Raw genomic sequence first — 20,882 nt, 5'->3', positions numbered from 1 at the left:
ACCCTGGGCGCTAGGGTTTCGCCTGGGAGTGGAACAAACAAGTGTGCGGTGGGGAGCTGGGAGTGCACAGAAAAGATTTGCAAGCAAAGCCCTTTTTGTGTGTGTGGTGGTGGTGAGGGGCAGTAAAGTAGCTCGATTTCCCAGTGCGGACTCCGCAGGCGCGACGTCATATTTGTAGCGGCGAACTAAGGGAAACACTTTCCCCTAAACGCTCTTCTTTCTGGCCCAAACGTTCACAAACTCCTCAGCCAGTCGATGCATCTTTCCTCTACACTCTGTATTTTTCTGTGGTTTGCTAAATATCCAGTGACACCCTATTTACCTCCCTCTGCAACACACCCATCTTCAGCTCTCTCTAGAACATCCACAAATAAATAGTTGGGGAGGAAAATATCCAGAACATATATACCCCCTACTAGATGGATTAATGCCCTGATCAAGACTCAGAGAAGTCACTTCTAAAATTGTCAGTGACATCAGTGGGAACACAAAAAAAATAATAAAATACTGTAATAATGAGAATACCCCTAGTAATAATAGTTCCACAAACACAGGGCTAGATCCTACGTACAGATTTGCACCAGTAGACCCCCGCATGGCTGAGGAGCCCACTCACTTCAACTGATGGATGCCTTTAGTGGAAGTGATTTGCACAATCAGAGCCATATGCGTTTTTGCAAACAAATTAGTCTTATGCAGTTTGTTAGGCATGCACCCAAAATAAATGTCACTCTTCTGATACATTACAGGCAGAAAAGTTTTCTCCTGGCTAAGACACTATGAACTTTACAAGACTGCTAAGCAGTTAGAGGGCTCCGCAGACTTTTATTCTCCCCAAAACTCTGTGTCCTCCCCACACACTTTTAGTAGAAACATTTATAACTTTGGAGAACCTAATGATAAAACTGATAATTCAAATATATAAATTCAAGTTATTTAAAAAAATGTTTCTAAAGGACCAGTTCCTGGTAATGCTGATGCTAAAAATTCATGGAATGTTCTGACCCTGAAAATACAAGCAGTCTCTGCTGAAATCAGTGAGGAGTGCTGCCTACAGATTGATACCCCACCGTTTGGCCCCCTGATTCCTCTGCGAGTAAATGAAGAGCAACCTCACTGATCTTAATGAAATTATACCAGTGTAAAACTTGATTTAAGTGACATCAGTCTGACCCATAGATTTTTTTTAAAATAGGGACTTATTTAGTTCATGCAAGATCTACAGCTCCTCCTGCCTCAATACCCCAATTTGCAAATATTACTAATTAAATAGAAAGAGGCTGGAGGCCAATACTGTAGCAAACCCCAATTTTACCTGCTTTTGGAGAGAGGGTGGTTATAGTGCAGTTCTTATTCATAATAAATTTCCTCATATTGATTCCTACTTGGTTTTTAACCAACCACTGACATACTTCTGGTGGAAGGGATATTTACTAATCAAGATCCCACTGGGAAGGGCTTTTTTGCAATTAACCCTCTGCTACAGTTTAGCCAGTGAAACTCTGTCCATAGCAAAAGTGGAATGAAAGTCCCCAATGGCTCCAATGCACAGCAGAGTGCAGGCTGCAAATCCTTACGGAGGGCCAATCCTGCTCACGTTGGAGTCAATGGCAAAACACCCGTTAACTCCAGTCATGCAGGAATCGGACCAGACTAACCTTCCACTCCAGAGTAAAGATTTTTCTCTTTTCACTGTAGGAAAATTCTATTTTACATAGAGGGGAAGTACCACAAAAGAAAGCAGGCTACCAAAAATCCCCCAAGACTTTCAGAGGAGCAATAACCCAAACATCCAGTAATTTACAGGGCTGTAAAAATAGCTCAGCATTATAAAACAATATTTAGCTGCTTATCTGGGGTAAGCGCTTCTGATTTAGTTTTGATGAGTGAATAAACTGTCATTAGCTATTTCATTATCATCAAGCCTGTGGGAAGGTTGAGTGTATTTTTATGGGTGATTCCATGCCAGCTATGGAAAACGTTCGTTTTGCAAGGCTGAGATAATAATTCATAGTCAAATGAACTAACTCAGCAGTCGTGGATGATGCTATTATGACGCATATGTTCTAATTATTTAAACCCTGTTACTTTCTGTGTTTAGTAGTTCACTGAATTTCCCCTAGGGATTCTGCTAATAGCCCCAAATCCATCTGACCTATGCCATGACTGGGTTGATTGAAGATTCTGGTTTCTACTGGAATATGCTTCATAAAGTTGCATTGGTTGAGAGGCACTGGGCGGGATTTGCTGGTGGGATCAAAACCATAAAAGAAGTGGCTACAATAGTCCACACTTTCAAACTGTAAGCCACTGGTGGATTTATAGCTACAGTTAAAAATTTAGGCCATGTGAATCCTTTTATTATAAGAGAGGAAATTCTGTCATTGGCCAAGAAATGGAGTTAAACTCAGAAATATAAATAAAGATGAAGATAAAAAAAACCACATAAAGCAAATCAAATAATCACCTACTGTCCAGACCAAACATTTCAAAAGCAAAGGTAGCACTGTAGCATTTACCCTACTGCTTGGCTGTCTTTTTACATTTTGATGCATTTACTCTCCAAGCTGGCTAAGGGAGATAGGCCTTTAACATTTGTTTGAGGTCCCCTCTTGGGTTGATGATATAAAATGTCTTATGTCTAAGCAGCGCAGGTATCCAATATTGCCCTTTTCTGATCGGAAGAGAGATCTTAGAAGCACTGGAAACCAAAGCGAAAACATTTTTCTTTTGCCTACAGTCAAGAGTTAAATATTTAACATGTGCAGTGGAATCAGCACAGAATGAACTCACCCTGCAGAGTGTGCCAGAGAAGCAGAATGAAAGTTCTGAATCGTTTCAACGTATCCAGAAGGGGCAGATTGAAGTTCTGGTTGAGGGGGATGTTCACACCTCTGAACCTAAGCCCGTTGAAGTCAATGGAAAGACTCCTGGTGGGCTTGGATCATACCCAGAGTAAAATTGGGACGGGGAGGAGGGAATAACTTCACTATAAAAGAGACCCATTATGGTATACTTAAATTTACTGTAGAATTGTAAACGCCTGACATTTGTTGACAAAAAGCAACGAGAAGGCCCTGCAAGTATATAACTTAGCACAAAATAGTTAGCCAGGTTCAGCTATATGTGGTGGTTAAGATCCACCATAATCAGATGCCAAAAATTATATATTCTTAATAAAGAGGAATATTTTTCAGATGGTTGTTAATAGTTCTCTGATGCTAGCTTCTTGGACTCTGATATCTTGGACAGTAAGAATATCCCTGTTCATTCATTTAATAGCCTTGCATATTATGTAGCAACTAACTAACTAACTAACCTGACTTATTAATTGATGTAGTTCTATTGTTGAAAGTTTTCTATTTTGGGGGTTTTGTTATTGTATGATTTGAAGGTCAGAGAAGCCTTCAGACATTATTTCCAACCAAGTAGGAATCTATTATCAAAATGCCTAATATTTAAAAATGTAAGTAAGCAAAAATATGCTTGAATGAGTCTGTATTAATTCTATCCTGTTTATTGGCTTTTTTTTTTTAAAATCATTAAACCTGACACCCAGTTAGGTCTTGGCGTGATGTATACTGTAAGTGTTTGGAAATCAAAGATGCTTCAGTTTTTAGGGCCAAACTGTAACTGCATCGTCTTTTCCTGGAATTGGTCCCTTCAAAATAAGTTGGATCCTTTGAAAAATAAAAGCCAGGGCACTGGATACTTAAAAACAAAATGTTTTCCCTAGAGTCCCTGATGTCAAATAGTAATAAAACCAAATAGTATTTGTTCTATGCAGCCTCTAAACTAGAAACATTCACAGGGTTGTTGGATCTAAAAGAACCCAAGAGCCTTGGGTCAGGGCTCCATTTCAGTTCATCAAAGCTGACATTCTTTGGGCATTCATCGTGTTTGCCTATTCTATGTATTCCATCTCCCACATCTGTACTGTTGCTCATCAGAACTTGAGTCAAATTTTCGAAATGCCCCGGTGACTTAGAAGCTTGGTCTACACACAGTTTTTGTATCAGGAGAACTATTTCAGTTAGGGGTATGTTTTTATTTTATATTTTTATTTGAAGTAGTTACACTGATACCACCCCTAGCGTGGATGCAGTTATATTGGTAACAAGGTGCCTTTCACTGGTATAGATTATTTGCCTTCCCGTATGGGAATGCTATACTAGTATAAGCACTTTTATAACCGCATCCACATTAGGGTGTCCAGATGCCTCAATTTTATAGGGACAGTCCTGATATTTGGGGCTTTGTCTTATATAGGCTCCTATTACCCACAACCCCCGTCCCGATTTTTCACACTTGCTGTCTGGTCACCCTAATCCACATTGATGGGAATTGTACCATTTTAGCTATATCAGAATAGTTAAAGTGCTATAACTTTTGTGTATAGACAAGGCCCTAAATCCACTTCAGCCCCTTTGATAATGTTAATCCTCTTCTAGTTATCCTCCTTGATAGATATCAACAGGACAGCATACCTCCAAAGGTGACTTTCCAAGCTTCATTCTGCTCCCACTGAAATGATACTTTCCATTGATTTCAGTAGAGACATGACTCAGGTCTATATATTTTTTTTTGTACCTGAGACTTGAGAAATATGACTCTCTAATGTAAAACCTATTGGAGACTGGAATAGTTGTTTGACATCTTTCCCCAAAGGAGAGAGGGAGTGGCTCAGGTTAAAGCTTTTTGGGCTACTGTTTTTTTTCTCTCTCTTTTTTTGCTATGTGGATTAAACTACAGGGCATCTATAAATGTTGGATCCTGTGGGAAGTTGTGGGCTTATGCAGCAAAGCATGAACTTTGATATTCCTGAACTTCTGTCAGGCTTGTCAACTTTTAGGAAAACACACAGAGAAAGTAGATTTCTTATGTCTTAAAACAGCTCAGTTTTAGACCAATGGCTGCAGAGCAATATGAAATTCCATGTGGCCTGGGTTGAAAAAGCCTAGGAATGGACAAGCTAACTCCACTTTGAATTTGATCTGGGACACTATTTAAAATCTGGGTGGAAACCATTTGTGTTGGGCTAGTGTTTAGCTAGACCTTTTCCTTTTAATTGAAGGGATACTGTTACGGAGTTCCTGGGGGAGAGCAGGGAACTGTGGGAAAGGAAAGGGGAATGGATACAGCATGTGTATCAAAGTGTGGAGAAAAACGAGACCCCCTTCCACCGAAAGCCTATTATCTGAAACATAACAGCTGTATTAATCCAGTTAAATAAAACAAATGTAAAGTTGTGGGTAATACCTTCTACCAGACTAATTTACACCTGAGTACACCAAAGCTCCTGTCAGTCATGCATCTTCAACTGGGATTGAATTGCCATCACAGGAGTCTAACACAACTGTATCTGTCCAGAACTAAAAACCAGAGAGAGAGAGAGAGGCCCAAATCATCAGTTTTGTTAATATAGCCCCAAAGCAGCAGCAGATGCAGACTTCATCAGATTCTATCAAGTTCAACATCTATAAAAGATTCTGCGAATAGGTACTGATATTGCTGTCACTTTCATCTACATATTTGTACAGTGATGCGAACAAGAAAACAAGTCTCTCTTTAAAAAAAAAACATTTTATCTGTCCGTTTCAGTTACAAAGACAAATAAAATCCTATTGATTGATGTCAAACAGTAAAGACAAAATTCAAAAAGAAAAAAGTAACCCTGGAAAAAATATGAATAATTATGTCTCAAGTATAAATATCCAGATCACTCTGGATCCTTTATTAAGATATTCCTAAAAATAGTTCCTAAATATTCCTGATAATAGTAAGGTACTTGAAGAAATACTTTACAACGTAGGGAGACTGTACGATACATCTGTGTTAATATGCAGTGAAATACATCAGCATATCCTAACATTGTACTAGACTTTGCCATAAGATTCTCCTCTGAACCATCCATGCACACATTGTTTTGCCTTTCAGTCATGACCTAACAAAAGTTTGAGCTTTGTCAGAATCTCAAAAAGACAAACTTCTTCCTGTCTAGCATAAATTAAAGCTTGGCAGGAAAAAGTACTGATGCAATTACAGTATTATGCCAAAGAAAAGCCAGATCCTCAGCTAATGTAAATCGGCATATCTCTGTTGACTTGTGGAGTTGTGTCAATCTATAACGACTGAGGATCATTCCCTAACAAAAATGTTAAAGAGCTTGGCGTGCTTCAGGATGCCTAGACTTTGTCCTGTATGTTCTGTATATCTGCAGCAGAAAAAATAATTTATAAAGTGGCAAATGCTAAAATATGACACACAAAAGAAAATAATGAGTTGGCTAATGATAACAATAATTAAATATTTAGAGAAGGGTCTGAGCCAATGTCTTGGACCTGAATACACAAAGCCTTTGACAGTATCTGAGATTCAAAGCTGGATTGGGGGATCTGAATATTGCAAATGGCCCTTCTCTTTCTACTGAAACAGAACAGAAAATCCCAGATCTGAAAAACTCCAAATGTTGGGCTGTCTGAAATTTGAATACAGACCTGAATTTTGCAGCTTTAGCCCATTGCTAATAATAATGAATAAAATAACTAACAAAAGTTAAAACAGTGCCAAACACATCAGGGGAAGAGGAAATAGGACCACAACATGGGAAGCAATCAAAGTTCAGTCTGGTTGTGGTTAAGTCTGATTCAGCATTACAAAGGAGCCCTGTACTATATCACTTTTGTGCCACTGTGTGAAAAATAAGCACAGATATAAGGAAGCCAAGATTTTCACTTGGACAACACCTTTGCTTAAAAACTCGACCGAGTACTGCCTGAGCTCACCCAAGGTTATTTTCAGTGCATTACCTAAGAGTCATATACCAGTAGGGTGACCAGGTGTCCTGATATTAGGGCATTTGTCTTATATATGCAGCTATACCCCCCCACCCCCGAAAAAAATGTGTCCTGCATGTTTCACACTTGCTATCTGGTCACCCTGTGTACCAGAGGTCTTTAAACAGAACATCCCACTGGAGTCAATGGAGCACTTTGTTTGAAAATTGATGGTGTGATATGGCACATAGTATTTTATTAATTATTATGGGTGGTGGTGGTGTTTTGTGGGTGTCTGTAAAATGCACGCACCACAGAATGAACATTTCAAAAGTTTTGAGTTCAGGATGGACACGGCCATGGGCCATGGTGGGGGTTAATTTAGGGGGCTTGTCCGGTAGAGAAGGGTTCCGGACTCTGTGATGACTTTCAAATGCCTTTGTGTCTTTTGTCTTCATTGAAAAATGTATAAGTGAGGTATGGTTTATGCTATTGCATGCAATATACAGTAAAAATATGAGGTGTGGAATGGGCCCTTGACAATTAGCAGCTGGACACTGCAGAGAGATTACTAGATGTATTCATTGTACATGTTTATTAACCAGTGCTGATGCGTGTCGAGAGCGGGGCCACACTCTGCTCATGGTTACTACTGTGCAGCCTCCTAGATTTCTATACATTTGGATACATTCATTCGGTTCTACTCAGAGGGGCTGCATGGGTGTAACTGACAGCAGACTCTGTCCCACAAAGGGACTGGACCCTGATTTCCTTGCACATCCCCAATTGTTCCCTGATTTCCATGAGAGTTTGGGGTGCACTTAGGTCGGGCCATTGGTCTTCAGAGTGTATAAAAAACAACCTTCCCATCAAAGGGAAAACATGAAGAGTCCCTCCAGCTGGGTTGTGGAGGCTGGTAGCATATACAAGTGTAGGGAAGTACTGGTTTCACTAAGGGCTGTCGATCCTTACTTGTTTTAACCTGAATTAGCTATAAAACAGGACGTAGGGCCTGATTCTGCTAACATGTACACCAGAGGAAAGCAGGTGTAAATCGATGGGATACACTACAATACAGTGGTGTAAGGGAGAGCAGGATTAGGTCCCATGGAAATGACCTCAACCAATATCCACCCATACCGTTTCCAGGCCTGATAGGAATGTTTTCATAGAACCGTGTGCTTCATCATTCACACATATTGTCTGAGTGTGAAGAATGTGCTTCAGAGCAGGCTTAAGTATCACACATTATCCTGAGGTCTTGTAAGTGTTTGCATCCAGGAAAACATGGGAGGTGGATTCCTGTTGTGTATTTCTTCCCCCGGATGGCTTTTATTCTGAGTGTGGTTCAGTTCCTAGCAACTGAGCAGGATCTAGCTGAGAAGCTTTCTGTGGGTCGATGTGAAATTGACTCAAAAGTTTCATTTTAGTGGCATCTTTGAAAAATTCTAGCATTACGATCATACAGTAAATATTTAATAGTTTTCTTCTTCCTTTAATTTTACTGTCCATATTAATTTATTAACTGAATCCTTTCCACTATCCCTCATGGAAAGAATGTAGCTCTAAGGAACACTGGGTAATCAATAACATGCTATGGCAGGGAGGGCCATTTAAGTACTTAGATGGATATTGAGTTTAATATGGTATAGACCAGGGGGCACACAAAAGGTTTGATTCTGCTCTCAGCTTCTCTTGTGTAAATCAGGAGCAACGCCAATGAAGCCAGTGAAGTTATACCAGTGTAAAGTGTAAGTTGTAGCAGCAGAAGGGCCAAGCTGTTTATTTTTTAAGAAATATAGTTGCTCCCTTGTGAAGATTCCCCTCTCCCTCCAACATGAGAGGACAATTCAGAATCTTGCTAAGTTATCTATCCCAAATGATTTTCTTTTAGGACCATAACAACATTTATTCTATATGTACCTCCACATAGCTGTACGGTATATGTATATATATTGCAATAAGGGAATATTCTCTCAGTGAAGTCAATGGCAGTCAATGACACCAGGATCATGTCCATTATTAGAGATGGCTGGGAAATGATTTGTTTTTTCTCCTATGGAAAAATGTTGATTGGAAAAAAAAATGTTTTTGTCAACTTTTCTTTGAAATGTTATGGGTCTAAAAACCACAATCTGAAAACAAACAAAAAGGCTTATTTTTGGGTTTCAAGGTTTTTTTATGAAAGCCCATTTTTGGGGGACAAAAATGGACATTTTCCACAAAACTTTTGTTTAGTCGGAAAAGAAACATTTTTTCACACAAAAAGTTTTGATGGAAAAATTTCAAATGTTTTTATCTCTGAGGCTAGGAAAACACAATAACAATAACTCTCTCTGTGTGTGTGTGTATATATATTCTAGTTTGCAGACCCTTACCGCATTAGTATTCTTTACTCATGTAATTAGTTGACTGATTTTAATGGTACTGCTCACCCAAGTAAAAACTTGAACTATCATCTCCTACATTTGCTGGGTATTTCATGTTGTGTTACACTATTTACTGATTTATTTCAAAATAAGAGATAGCTTTCAATATAAACCTAGTCCAAGTACAGTACCCACTGCTGTTTTGGAGGAGAAGCCCTGCATTTTAGGGATCCATATATTAATAAAACATTTATATTCCAGATTACCCATGGCAAAAACAATACGTTACTCAAGGCCATATCCTCAGATGATGCAAATCACTTGATTTCAGTGGATTCATCAAAAAAATCCTGATCAGCTTTAATCCTCACTATTAAAGCAGATGGGGGAACAAGATTCTATTTCTTTAGGCATACAGGAGCCTATTCCCTGTATACTACACATATATATAATAAAACCTCTTTTAAGTAAACACACAAGGATGGGTTGCTTAAGAGAGGTGTTCTGCAAGGCAAAGAAATGTACATATGTTTGTGGTTACTTAGGAGATCTTTTAAGACTAATAAGGTTGTTCCCTGGATAGGATTCACCGTACTAACGTACATATATGGAAGAGCTTAAAATGTAGCCACAAAACTATATTGAAATATATTAAGAAGATTGTACGTCGGAGTTTGCCCTTATTCACAAGCAATAAAAAATGTGAAAAATCTCATTGAAACCTAAAATAACAATAATAATAAGCAATAATCTAGGACATATTCTCCTGTTTTATTGCTGAGCATTTCCATTAATACTTTACAAACACACCTATCTTTAGCCTTCCATTTGTTTTTGTTCAAAACTCCCATTTGACCTCAACACTTGCAATACTTTTTATTTTCTGAGGACTGAATGCTGGAATAGTTGATATTTGAAATATTCTATAAAGCAGGAGGGTGATAGAAGGGGCTGTAGATAATTGCAGACTGATGTCCTTTTTAGTTGCTTGTCACTAGCAGATTTGTTTTAGATCACTTGATAAGAGTGAAGCTTGCAGTGTTGGTGTAGCATATTAGAGAGATAAGGTAGGTGAGGTAATATCTTTTATTGGACCAACAGCTGTGGGTGAGAGACACAAGTTTTGGAGTTTACACAGATCTGAAGAAGAGTAGTTTCAACCAGTTTGCCCGGTACTGAAGTTAGGCTTAGGGACCTGTAATTGCCGGGATCACCTCTGGAGCCTTTTAAAAAAAAATGGCGTCACGTTAGCTATCCTCCAGTCATCTGGTACAGAACTGATTTAAATGCTAGGAGGTTTTTCGCCTTCCTCTGCAGCATGGGGCACGGGTCACTTGCTGGAGGATTCTCTGCAGCTTGAGGTCTTCAAACCACAATTTGAAGACTTCAATAACTCAGACATAGGTTAGGGGTTTGTTATAGAAGTGGATGGGTAAGATTCTGTGGCCTGCTTTGTGCAGGAGGTCAGACTAGATGATCATAATGGTCCCTTCTGACCTTAAAGTCTATGAGTTTATGAGTCTATGAGCTCTGTGCAAGCTCAAAAGCTTTACTGGACCAAAAAGAAGTTGGTCCAGTAAAAGATATTGTCTCACCCACCTGCACTCTCGAATAGCGAATCTGGCCATTGAGTAGTAGGAGACTGTGTTAGAACTGGAATAGTTGTTTTTGCTTTGTGGCAATACATTATAGAACAATAATAAATGATGGAAGAGGGTTTGGGGATGAGGGTGAAGAACAATTGATGGATTGTTTTATTTAGAATGACTTAGAGCTCAATTTCACTCCTACTGAAGTCAATTAAATAGGAGTTGGATCAGTGCCTCAGTGAGTCAATTTGAATCATGCTTTCATTCAGGGGCAGCTCCAGGCACCAGGGCACCAAGCGCGTGCCTGGGGCGGCAAGCCGTGGGGGGCGGCCTGCCGGTTGCTATGAGCATGCCGCCGAATCCATGTTACCAGAGGACCTCCCAAAGGCGCGCCGCTGAAAGCCACCTGACTGCCATGCTTGGGGCGGCAAAATACATAGACCCATTTTGGTGTTTGGATTAAACATCTCTTACAGTGCTTGGACCCCAAATGTTGCAGCATTTGGCTGTTGTTAAACAATGCTATAACAAGTAACATTATAACTATGTTTCTATCTATCAAAGCCTATATAGTTGAAAATCACACAAGAAGAAGCAAGTGAAGTTGACTAGAGAATAATTTAGAAAGGGCCCAACCCTGCACTTGCATGTGACTTTACTCATGTAAGGCCATTGAGTTAAAGGGACTACTCATGTGAGTAAAGTTATGTTTAAGCATTTGCAGATCAGGTTCCAGCATGATAAGGATTATATTTTGTTTCTGTTGTCTGAGCTGAGTGAAGCACAAAGTACAAAAGGTACACAACATACATGATAAAAAATGAGGTAGGCTTGTAAATTCTTTCAGGTTTAATAATATAGGTTTAATTGGTTCTACCTTGGGATGGGGGAATAGACTAGATGACCTTCAAGGTTCCTTCAAACCCTACATTTCTACGATTCTTGTAAGGAGTTATCAGCAACAAAGGTCAGGGCATTTGCTTTATAAATTATGACTTTTAACCCTGACGTTGTCTCTATTTCATGTTATGTGCCTTTAAGTAGGAGAGAGAGTTCCTGATTTTTTTAAAAATCCAAAATATCGATCCTTTTTATATTCAGTCCTTCCCAAATTTTCTCCGAATACAATTATTTTCTGCAGAATTCAAAGGTATGTTCCCAAATGTGTCTATTTATAGCATTTGAATGCTGACAAGTCTGGTGTCTCCATGCTTGTGTTTGTTCTGAGGGACAGGCTGTGCTCAAGGGGTTGTGGTTCCTAGTGCTGTCTCTGTCGACCTGTCAAAAATTTTGGGCATTGTGGATCGTGACTGTATAAGTGGGAACGAGTAGGGCTCATTCTTATCTATCTGAGTGGATTATATTTGTCCCCATAGACAGGAGGCCTTTTACTCTATGCCAAACATTGAAAGGAATTCTGCAGGGTTTGGTGTTGGGGCCTGTTTTATTGTCACGCTTTGTAAACAGCTGTGTCAAAATGAAAGATGAAGGGCCTGATTCCCATTTTCACTAAGGTCGCTTTACATTGCTCTGGCTGTGTAAAAGGGTCTTAAAGTGGATGGAAATTCCAGACCAGTGCAAAGGAGCCTTAGTGTAAATGAGAGTCTGGTCCAGAACGTTTCTAATGGCTGTATTCACCGTGTACCACTGCCCCTTAGGAGCAGGTATGAATGACAAGCATCAACTAGATTTTGATAATATTTTTGCAAACATTCCCGGATATTCCCCTTCCCTTTCATAAAAAGGAACAAACCCAATGGCTAGAGGGACTAATTACGGCCTGATTTTCAGAAATACTGAGCCACTGACAACTCGTAGCAAATTTAATGGGAGCACAACACCTCTGAAGATCAGGCTGTCTAACTCTGTAGTCATTGAGCCTTTCACTCATTTTAAAATACAACTAAGGATACGAGTGGAAAATGCTGACGAAATGGATTGAGGTTCTTTTAGGACCAACTCAGGTCTTTTATTTTCTTTTTAAATGAGACTTTCCACTGAAATAAATAGGAAGCTACTTATAAATTGAGAACCCAGTTATCACAATAGCCTTTAAGGGTACGTCTATACTACCCGCCAGATTGGCGGGTAGTGTTCGATGTATCAGGGATCGATTTATCGCGTCTCGTCTGGACTCGATAAATCGATCTGCTAATCAACGCCCATTCTCTATCTCGTCAGGAGGAGTAAGCGGAGTCGAGGGGGGCGCCGCGAGTACGGCCAGGTAAGTCGAACTAAGATACTTCGACTTCAGCTACGCGAATAGCGTAGCTGAAGTTGCGTATCTTAGTTCAATCCCCCTCCCCTTCCCCGCTAGTGTAGCCCAGGCCTTAGTTCTGCAGCATTCTTTAGCCAAGTAAATTGGCTGTATTATGGGTTTGGCTATTTAGGAAACTGCTTCATATGTGATATCACATATCTTCTTCTTTTGCTCTAGCAAATTGTCGAGTTGTGATTTCATCTTTCCTTTTACACCTGCATTTTGTTTTCAGTGCAGTTCCATAAGGGACAAGCGCACTTAAGTGGTCTCACAAGTGTTTTACAAAACACTCATTTCAATTTTATAAAAACATGCATAACAGTGCAAAAAAGACACACCCCTGTCTCCTTTTTTCAAGAAGAATGGAAGAGTTAATGCAGTGATAAGTGCTTTTCATGTTACACATTCCAACTTAAAAATATTTTGCATTTTAATTCTCTATACGTACACTAAGTCACTACACTGAAAGCCATCTATAGCATATGATAGCCATGTGGTAAAGTGACTATGACTTTGTACCACATGTAAGAAGACCTAGGTTCCAGTTCTGTAATAGATCTCTGTGTGTTCTTTGGCTCAGTTTTTCCCTCTGTAATGTGGGCATGGTTATATTTATCCTTGGTTTGTAAAATGCTTTGAGATCTGCTGATTAAAAGTAGCAACAGAGAGTCCTGTGGCACCTTTAAGACTAACAGATGTATTGGAGCATAAGCTTTCGTGAGTGAATACCCACTTTGTCATGCGTCTGATGAAGTGGGTATTCACCCACAAAAGCTTATGCTCCAATACATCTGTTAGTCTTAAAGGTGCCACAGGACTCTCTGTTGCTTTTTACAGATCCAGACTAACATGGCTACCCCTGTTAAACAATGTGAAGTGCTTTGAGAGCTACTGATGAAAAGTACTATAAGAAATAGGCATGACTATTTAGTTATTCTTAACCCATCACAGATCATTCACCTCTAACAACTGGTACCAAAATTGGAAACGCATGTCCATCTTATGATCATCTGAGGCCATATCTACATTCGGGGACTATGCCAGCATAGCTACAGTACCTACATGGAGGGAAGGTTTTTCCCCCCCCATCAGTGAAGTAACACCATCTCCCCATGTGACGGTAGCTAGGTTGACGGAAGCATTCTTCCATCGACCTAGCTGCATCTACACTAGGGGCTGAGCCAGCATAGCTACATTGCTCAGGGTGCCCTGAGTGAGGCAGCTATGTAGACGTAAATCTTACGTGCAGACCAGGCCTTAATTTATGTGTCTAGAGAGGTACTACTCCAGTTAGAGCTGGAGCATTTTGTGCTTTGAGACTAGATTCAAAAGTGCATAATGACCGCTCTGTCTTCTCATTCGTTTACTTAATCTATTTTGGCTCTACACAAGCATTCTCCATCCAAGCTTCTTGCACCTTACAACAATAAGTCAATCAAAGACTTAGTTAGCACAGATGTTTGAAGGGCCAATTTAACTCTTTGGATGCTGTAGACTGTGCACCCAAATTCTTCTTGACTCAACCCTCCCCCCCATTACTCACTGAAGTCAATGGGAGTTTTGGGTGGGTAAGGAGAGAAGGAATTGTGCCAAATATATGTATACAGAAAGATCCTGCTAAGCCGGCAGCTTGGAACATGCCGCTCTTGTGTATGGAGATAAGCGAACTTCAGAGTTTTGAGAACTATATAAGAGAGAGCTGAAGGTTTGGAGCTCTGAACTCTTTCCTCAGTTCTGCCACTGACTCAGTGTGATCTTCAGCAAATTACTTCCTTCACCATGCCTCAGTTTCCCCATCAGTATAATGAGACCAGCACTCACTCACCTTTATAAAGGATTTTGAAGTGAAGTGCTAGAGAAATACAAAGTGTTATTACTGTCTTGGTTTGCAATGTTAGTTCATGTTAATGCCACCATTTTTCTTCACAAAGGTGATTCAACTACACTAACTAATTTAATAGCCAGAGAGGTGCCTGTGCTTTGTAGAAGGGAAAGACCAGCCCTCTCTAGGGTGACCAGATGTCCCGATTTTATAGGGACAGTCCCGATTTTTGGGTCTTTTTCTTATATAGGCTCCTATTACCCCCACCCCTGTCCCGATTTTTCACTTTTGCTGTCTGGTCACCCTAGCCCTCTCCAAAAGTTATGCTGATACGCGTGGGAGCCCACCGACAGTATGTACACTGTATTTATTCTTTCCCTGAGTTTCTCATTCCTCTCCTCCGGTCCTTTTTTCCTCTTAACCTTTAATTTGCTTTTCACTCTGTCCACTCTCTGCTACATAGTACAACATATCATTTTGCTGCATTCTCTCTCTGATCCTTTTTTTTTTCACAGTCTCTCTCCTAAGTGGAACGTTAACCTGATGACATTCAAGTTCAATTCAAACTTTCGAACCCGTGACGTCGAGTGGATTTGGAATTAGGCAAAACCAGTTTGCCCATCCCTCATTGTAAAAAGGTTAATCCTCTAAACTATTGAGAGAGAAGGGCAGGGAATTATGAAAGGAGCCCCTGTTTTATAAGCGTATATATTACCAGTGGTTGGATACTAGTAATAAGTAGGTTGCTCCTATGATTAACGACCGCTTTTCAACATGTTGATGATGGGTGATATGGTTAATTGTTGCAGAAGCCATTTAAGGGTACAGGCTTCTTATCACAACTGTGCAGGAAATTAAATGTTAATATCACACAGAATTATTTGTTTCCTGTGTAAATAATTTAATTAAAGGTAATCTTCTAAAGAGGAGGACATAATTGATCATGTGCCCTGTTTTCCTTCCTTGCATTGTCTTAGGACCTGCAAGAATTTATTTTTTAATGCAGGCTTGTTTTTATATTAGAAATTCAGCTTGTGTGCACCCCAGAAATCTATATGGACCACTGAAGAACTAGTTAAGATTATGACATCATGAATGCAATTTGATTTAGAAGAGAAATCATTTGTGGTCAGGCTCTTTAAAGCTTTTTGCTTGTTTTTTGTTTTTTGTTTTTTTTGCTAACACCATTTTAGGGAAGAGCTGGAACCAAAATCACTAATATGTGATTTGTAACATTAGTAATTTCAGGGCAAGACTCTTATTTTGGATTAGGAGTGTTTTATTTTGATTTAATTTAAATTGATCTTTTGCTGACTTGAGAAATAGGACACTCAATCTGAAATAAGTGTATACACCCATAAATTTGCACTGAAATAACTGAGGGTGTGAATTAAAACTGATTTAGTTAGTTCAATTCCAATTTGGGTGTAGACAAGCTTTGAGAGATGTGGGAGGCAAGACTGCTTTTTAAGAGCTCCCAGAACACTTTTGAATCTTTGGGTAAAATCCTGGCCTCATTGCATCAATGGCAAACCTTCCAGGATTTCACCCTGTCTATATTCAGTGTTGCGCCAACTTAACTAAAGATATATTTTAAAACTAGGGCTGTCGATTAATCGCAGTTAACTCACGCGCCTAATGCAAAAAAATTAATTGTGATTAAAAAAATTAATCGTGATTAATTGCAGTTTTAATTGCACTGTTAAGCAATAGAATACCAATTTACATTTATTAAATAATTTTGGATTTTTACATTTTCAAATATATTGAGTTCAATTATAACACAAAGTATACAGTGCTCACTTTATATTATTAGTTTTGATTACAAATATTTGCATGCTAAAAATGATAAACAAATGAAATAGTATTTTTTCAATTCACCTCATACCAGTATTGTAGTGCAATGTCTTTATCGTGAAAGTGCAATTTACAAATGTAGATTTTTTTTTGTTACATAACTGCACTCAAAAACAAAACAATGTAAAAATGTAGAGCCTACAAGTCAGCTCAGTCTTACTTCTTGTTCAGTCAATCGTGAAGACAATTGTGAAGACAAACAAGTTTGATTACATTTACGGGACATAATGCTGCCTGCTTCTTATTTACAATGTTACCTGAAAGTGAAAACAGGCATTTGCGTGGCACTTTTGTAGCCAGCACTGCAGAGTATTTATATGCCAGATATGCTAAACATTCATATGCCTCTTCATGCTTCAGCCACCATTCCAGAGGACATGCTTCCATGCTGTTGACGCTCTTTAAAAAAACACTGCGTTAATTAAATTTGCAATTGAACTCCTTGGGTGAGAATTGTATGTCTCCTGCTCTGTTTTACCCAGATTCTGCCATATAATTCATGTTATACAAGTCTCGAATGATGACTCAGCACATGTTGTTTGTTTTAAGAACACTTTTACTGCCGCTTTGACAAAACACAAGGAATGAATGTGAAATTTCTAAAGATAGCTACAGCACTCAACCCAAGGTTTAAGAATCTGAAGTGCCTTCCAAACTCTGAGAGGAACTAAGTGTGGAGCATGCTTTCAGAAGTCTTAAAAGAGTAACACTCTGATGTGGAAACTACAGAACCCAAACCACCAAAAAAGAAAATCAACCTTCTTCTGGTGGCATCTGTCTCAGATGATGAAAATGAACATGCGTTGGACTGCACTGCTTTGGATTGTTATCGAGCAGAACCTATCATCAGCATGGACGCATGTCCTCTGGAATGGTGGTTGAAGCATGAAGGGACATGTGAATCTTTAATGCATCTGGCATGTAAATGTCTTGCGACCCTGGTTACAACAGTGCCATGTGAACACCTGTTCTCAGGTGACATTGTGAACAAGAAGTGGGCAGCATTATTTCCAGCAAATGTAAATAAACTTGTTTGTTTGAGCGATTGGCTGAACAAGAAATAGGACTGAGTGGACGTGTAGGCTCTAAAGTTTTACATTGTTTTATTTTTTAATACAGTTTTTTTTACATATTTCTACATTTGTAAATTCAAGTTTCATGATCAAGAGATTGCACTACAGTACTTGTATTAGGTGAATTGAAAAATACTATTTCTTTTGTTTTTTACAGTGCAAATATTTGTAATAAAAATATAAACTGAGCACTGTACACTTTCTATTCTGTGTTGTGATTGAAATAAATATATTTGAATATGTAGAAAAAATCCAAAATATTTAAATAAAAGGTATTCTATTGTTGTTTAACAGTGCGATTAATTTTTTAAATTGCACGATTAATCGCGATTAATTCTTTTAATCGCTTGACAGCCCTATTTTAAACTGATTTAGTTATACCAGTGGAAAAACCCTGTGTGGACACTCTTAAATCAAATGATGCAAAATGCATTTGGAAACTCTTAAATCAGTTTGAGCCTCCACATGAGCACTTTGCACAATTTTAACTAAACTGATTTAAAAACTGGTTTTTAGCTAAACTGGTGCATCAAACCATTAGCTTCCCGAAATCCCCTAGGAAAGATATGGCAGGAGGAGTAGATATATTATGGCTGATATTTCTAGAGAGAATTAAAATGTAAGAGCCCCCAAATCAACAGCAACAAATCCACATTTCAGACCAACTTTGTGCATCACAAAGAACCCATAAAAAGGTCACAATTTACTAACTTGGTATTTTTTTCATGTGCAGGTTGACTTCCAGGGCCTAATTCTCCTTTCATTTGTGCCAGTATAAATAAGAAGCAGCCCCATTAATGGAGTTACAATGATGCAAAACTGGTATAAATGAGAGGGTAATCAGCTCCTCCGTAGGCAGAACCTGCCTCTCAATGGAGCCTGATCTGAAACCCATTGAAGTCAACAGAAATAATCCCATTGACTTCAGTGGGGTCTGGATCAGGCTCTGAATGAAATGCCCGGTTATCATAAAAAAACAACGAGGAAAGTACTCCTCACTGTTTTTGCTGATACAGACTAACATGGCTACAATTCTGAAACCTGATTATCATAGACATGCAAAGGGCAAGCCAAGGAAACATGGAAATTCCACATCATTTGCTGTCAAAGTGAGAGGATGTATCTAGTGGGGTTCCACAGGGTTGTGTCCTGGGTCAGGTACTATTCCATATTTTCATTAATGACTTGGGTAATAGAGTGGAGGTTATGCTTCTAAAATCTGCGGATGACACTAAGGTGGGAGGGGTTGCAAGCACTTTGGAGGACAGGATTAGAATTCTAAGGGACCATGACAAATTGGAGAATTGGTCTGAAATCAAGATGACGTTTAATAAAGACAAGTGCAAAGTATTTCACTTAGGAAAGAAAAATCAAATATACAACTACAAAATGGAGAATAAGTGTCTAGGTGGCAGTACAGCTGGAAAGGATTTCAGTCCTGGGGGTTATAGTAGATCACAAATTGAATGAGGCAACACTGCAGTGCAGTTGCAAAAATGGCTAATATCATTCTGGGGCATATTAGAAGGAATGCCAAATGTAAGACATGGGTGGTAATTGTCCTGCTCTATTTGGCACTGGTGGGGCCTCAGCTGGAGTACTGAGTCCAGTTCTGGGTGCCACACTTTAGAAAAGATGTGGATCACATTGGAGAGTCCAAAGGAGAGCAATAAAAATGATAAAAGGTTTAGAAAACCTAACCTATGAGGAAAGGTTAAAAAACTGGTCATGTTTAGTCTTGAGAAAAGAAGACTGAGGGGGGGAACTTGATAAGTCTTCAACTGTGTTGAGGGCTGAAATGAAGAGGATGGTGATCAGTTGTTCTATGTGTCCACTGAAATTAGAACAAGAAATAAGGGGCTTAATCTGCAGCAAGGGAGATTTAAATTAGATATTAGGAAAAACTTTCTAACTAGAAGAGTAGTTAAGCTCTAGAATAGACTTCCAAGGGAGGTTGTGGAATCCCCATCCCTAGAGGTTTTTAAGAACAGGTTAAACAATCATCTGTCAAGGATGGTCTATAGATATACTTGGTCTTGCAGCAGTGCAGGGGATAGACTACATGACCTCTCGAGGTCCCTTCCAACCTTACACTTCTATGCTTCTATGATTATTGTCTAATAACATATCAGCTGTTTTCAAGATATAACAATAAACCCTGAGGAATTGTCTGACCTGGTCAGTGATTGAAATTACAGGTGGGTCATATCATCTGTTAACCTGAATCTTTGAAAGTGTAGTAAAGGCTCTGGCAATGCAAAGGAACTCCCAATTTTCAGAGTGCAGCAGGAAACTGCCGGAACACCAGATCTTTCAGAGTTCCATCCAGCCCTGAGAAATCTGTTTGAGAAGTGTCAAAATATTTGCATTGGATTTATGCCTTTAAAAAATGATCATGCCATAGAATATGGGAGGGGCGGTTGATGCTTGGCTAAGTATGCTGCTTTCTTTCTCAATTTGAAAATTATAGATATGCACAAAGTGTTATTTTGGTTTGAAAATTGCGCACGGCGTAAGTGCCTATTATTGGAGGTAGAATTATTATTATTCCCATAAAGCACTGTCAGTTGTGCAACAGCAGCATACACAGATTGCTTGATTATTAGCATATATATTAATGGGACACTGAGGAATTTCATAATCATATGACACGAGAATTCTCAATGTGGTGTTCATGCAATTTACTTATGCGGAAATGGGCTTAGCAAACTGTGGGATAAGAATATCTTCCATTAGTGCCTTCCATTTGAGGATCTCACAGGGTTTTTACACGCACCCTTGTGTAGTAGGTACCATCTTTATTTTACACATGGAGAATGCAGAGGCACAGGGAGGTTAAATGACTTGGTTGAAGTCACACAGGAAAAACTGTGGCAGAGCCAGGAATCCCATCAGGTCTCACTCTTTCCAAACTCGTATCTGAACTACCAGACCATCCTAGTCTATCATGGGGCGTCCCAGAACCAGAGTAAGCGATATAGCTACAAGCAACAAAGCATGCGTCTGACAAAGTGGGTATTCACCCACGAAAGCTTATGCTCCAACCCGTCTGTTAGTCTATAAGGTGCCACAGGACTCTTTGTTGTTTTTTACAGATCCAGACTAACACGGCTGCCCCTCTGATACATATAGCTAC

General features: G+C 39.2%; 1 protein-coding gene across 1 annotated transcript in view; it reads left to right on the top strand.

Moving 5' to 3' along the window:
• Positions 1-20,882, top strand: part of BARX2 (BARX homeobox 2) — a 50,254-nt gene that overhangs the window by 447 nt on the left and 28,925 nt on the right. The gene's annotated exons all lie outside the window — the stretch shown is intronic.

This window comes from Mauremys mutica, chromosome 22, assembly GCF_020497125.1.
Source record: "Mauremys mutica isolate MM-2020 ecotype Southern chromosome 22, ASM2049712v1, whole genome shotgun sequence".
Classification (NCBI taxonomy): Eukaryota; Metazoa; Chordata; order Testudines; family Geoemydidae; genus Mauremys; species Mauremys mutica.
This window is presented reverse-complemented; position numbering and strand designations above follow the sequence as displayed.